Genomic DNA, 4,041 nt, shown 5'->3' with positions numbered 1-4,041 from the left:
TGGCACTTAACAACATCAATCACCCTGTCCTATAGAGTCTCTATGAGGTAGACAGCAATGGTTCTGTTAGTCTCTTTTGTTCAGAATTTGAACACCTGAAAACTTAAGGCAGATGACAACCAGCTCTCTCTTCTTGGCATGGCAGTATTACTGTCCTCCCAATTTTCTACCACCTGAGAGGATGACTCTGAGTGTAAAATGAATGTCCAATTGTTCACAGTGGTTCATCTCCCCAGGAAGGTGTCCTGGTGCTGTTTGCTGGGAACCACTGCTCTACTCTGGGTTGATAGAAATGTCCTTGTAAATAGAGAAATGCCCATGCATTCTGTTCTTTAATGCATCACTTAGAGTGAGTGCATGGCTATTCTTCAGTGAGGTGCCAAGCCCCACCTTGGGGCTCACCAAGGAAGGCAAGCAACTTCCAGAAATCAAACAAGCAGGGGAGATAATCTGCAGCCTTCATGCATTTGTAGAGGAAGGTTTCCTTTTCCAGAACAACCATTTTTAATGTTTTTGTTTGAAGGCACTGAGTTCTCCTGTTCTGTCATCCTTGTTGGAGCCAGGGTGCTCCAAAGGCTCTTAAATTCCAGAGACCACATCCACATCCCTTGTCAATGGATCTTGAGGAAGCCTCCTTTGAATCACCCTATTTGATATTGGATATGTGGCCATCAAATGTTTGCATTAAAAGTATATAGTAAGCCTTCACTTTAGAAGCAAATTAATAGTCGGGCACCGTGAGAATCCCACTCGATCTGAATATTGATGATCCCCCTCTCCCTGTCTCTCTGGGGCTGGGGGTGTGAGGTGTTGATCAGTGCTTCCTACTGATAAGCAAAATATTTCCAGAGCGTGAAGAATTCTGTGGTGTGTGAAGAGGATAAACCATAATCTGCATCAGCACACTAACTTCTCGGCTTCCATTTGCATTGACAAGCAGCCCAAGTTATGCTAAGCTCTCTATTATAGCCTCGCTGTGTGAAAGGTCTTCCCCCTCATTTGAATACAGCCTCTTCTGCATGTGAAAACCCCGCATTTTAAAGGAAGGTGTCTTTAATTAGGGTGGCATTTGGGAGCAGGGGCCTTAAATGTTCACTTTTTGTGATGCTAAATGGGAGAGCATTTTCAAATGGGTGGTAATTGTCATTTTCATTAGGTATTTTTATTTCTATTTATTAAAAACAAGAAGAAAAGGAATGACTTGCTCACCATGGAGAGTAGGGGAGTGGGCTAATAAGATAATCTAGAGTATGGAATATGCAAATGGAACCTTGTGATGAAATGCAGAAATAGATTTAAATGTAGGAGTAGACTCATAATATAGGGGATCAAAAGATCTGGCTCAAGAAGTCATACTGAAGAAGAAGGGGAGGGCTATTGGCTGCAAGCTAGGTGAGAAACGCATGTTTTCAATATATGACACCAAATCAGACTTTAAAGTCAAAGTCAATATGTGGATGGTGCATGGTAGTGAACTTGGGCTCACTCCGTTGTCTTGGAACCTTTGTTGGAGTAGCATCCATTCTGGGTTCTTTCTTAAGGACGAAAGGAGACATTATGGTCCCAAGCAGAACTCTCACAGAGCAGGGAGCATTAGGGAGACCAGAGTGGCTGATTGACATCTCTATGAATATAGATTTCTTTAAATCCATATTTGATTTCACCCTGTTTAAAGAAAAAAAAAGAAATCAGATTAAATCAGTTAAGTTTTTTAAGCTTGGGAAGGTCAGATTTCATTTGGTGGAGCAGGGTTCAACAACACTATCCAAAAGGGCCCTCCACCCCGGTACCCAAACCAGGGGTGCCTAAGTAAAATCTGCCTGGGAGAAGCTGTTTTAGGAACCTGGGTCTGCCCTTCATCTTTCAGCTGTGAATAAGATTCTCTTAATATTGTCCAAATGGCTGAAAATATGTCCAGGTCTGGAAAATGTCACATGCGCAGTAATTCAGGTTTTTAAAGATAAGGTGATTCAAATAAGGGAGGAATTGATCCAGGATTAGGAAACCTGTCATTTTTATTCCTCTCCTAATCTACCAAACCTTCATATTGTATTTTTTGGTTCATAGATGGTTTTCGCTTCTCCTTCCATCATCTTCATATTTTATGAGAAGTGAAAATTCTAAGAATTGAATTTTTTTTTTTAATTATGGAGGAACATTCGTATCATTACGTAAAATTTATTTTATAATTATTTTTCACAAAAATGTTTTCTAAATCACCTGGACATAAATAAACACAGTATGACATTTAAATATTATAGGTTTTCATACTTCCTAGTCCTTGTGCAACTTTAAAAAATGTCTTGTTAGAATAACTGTGTGGGTGCCCCTTCCCCATTAAGCTTTAAATATTTTGAATGCTTTGGAATCAATTGTTATTAGAAATATCTGTGCTGTGCTGACTCAGAAAAGCTAACATTATAAAATACTGTCTGGTCCTGCACCATCCTAAAATCTTTACAATGTTTGAGTAAGCTGTTACAGCTACCTTGCCAATCCATCTAGTTGGAGGTCTTCCTCTTTTCACTGATCCTCTATTTTACCAAGCATAATCTCTTTCTCCAGGCACTGGTCTCTCCCGATAACATGTCCGAAGTATGAGAGACAAAGTCTCAGCATTCTGCCTTCTAAGGAGCATTCTGGTTGTGCTTCTTCCACAACAGATTTGTTTGTTCTTCTGACAGCACATGATATATTCAATATCTTTACCAATATTATAATTTAAAGTTGTCAACTCTTTAGTCTTTCTTATTCACTGTTCAGCTTTTTTTTTTTATGTATTTGAGGCAACTGAAAATATCATGGTTTGGACCAGACACTCCTTAGTCCTCTAACTGGCATCTTTACTCTTTAAACATTTTTAGGAGGCCTTTTGCTGAATTTCTTTAATGCAAAATGTGATTTGATTTCTTGACTGCTGCTTCCATGGGCTTTGATATGAATCCAAGTAAAATTAAATCCTTGACAACTTCAGCCTTTTCTCCATTTATCGTGATGTTGCTTTATTGTCTCTCTCTCTCTTTATTTTAATTTAAGGAGTTTAAAAAGCATGTTTTGAAAGTGTGGATTATGAAATTGTCAGTTAATTTAAGAAGATTGTAATAGCGACAACCTGGAGTTATTTCTAGGCACAGACCCTTAGGTCAAGGGAAGAGAGTACTGGAGGCCAATCTCACAGTGGACTTCTGGGAGCACAGCCATTGCTTAGGTCTGAGCAGAAGGCATCACTGCCCTCTCACCTGAGTTCCATTCTGGTAGATCTAGATATATAACCAAAGCTACTACAGAATTTGGAATCCCGGTGCAGTGCTGTTGGATCAGCACTAGACTGCGAACCTCAAGGTAGGTAGTTCAAACTCACCAGCTGCTCCTTGGAAACCATGTACAGGGTTGCTATGAATCAGAACTGACTGGACAGACAGCACTTAACAACTGCAACAACACTATAGGACTAGTGGAATGGGATCCAATCACAGTTATCTGTGAGCAATTCGAATAGACCTGGGTATAAATAACAGTTTCTTCATCCCTGATCTTATGACACCGAGGCATTTATGTCTCTGAGCCTCAATTTCTTCAGCTGTGAAATGGGGATAAAGTAAATACTACCTCAAATAGATGCCACTGTTGATAAAGCATGTAAGGCCTGTGGCCCTGTATCTGGATGAAGACCAGTACCTAATACCCTTGAGCTAGCAGGGTCCAGGCTTCTCCTTGGCTCAGTGTTCTCAACAGAAACAGCCAGGAGTACACTCCTAAAACCCAATGACTCTCATAAAGTCTCCTAAAGACTGCCCAAGAGGTATTTTAGATGAATATTTAATTACTCTGAGGGATGCTGATACATTAAAGTTATTCTAAAACTGGTGTGGCACTGTGGGTTAATGAGCCAGAATGCAAAGCTGTTTGAACTGCTCCTTCTTGTTGTTGTTAAGTGCTGTCGAATCGGTTCTGACCCATAGCGACCCTGTACAGGGTTTCCGAGGCTATAAATCTTTACGGGAGCAGAAAGCCTCATCTTTCTCCTGTGGAACAGCTGGT

Source organism: Chrysochloris asiatica, unplaced genomic scaffold (genome assembly GCF_000296735.1).
Source record: "Chrysochloris asiatica unplaced genomic scaffold, ChrAsi1.0 scaffold00195, whole genome shotgun sequence".
NCBI classification, from domain to species: Eukaryota; Metazoa; Chordata; class Mammalia; order Afrosoricida; family Chrysochloridae; genus Chrysochloris; species Chrysochloris asiatica.
Note: the sequence above shows the minus strand (reverse complement) of the source record.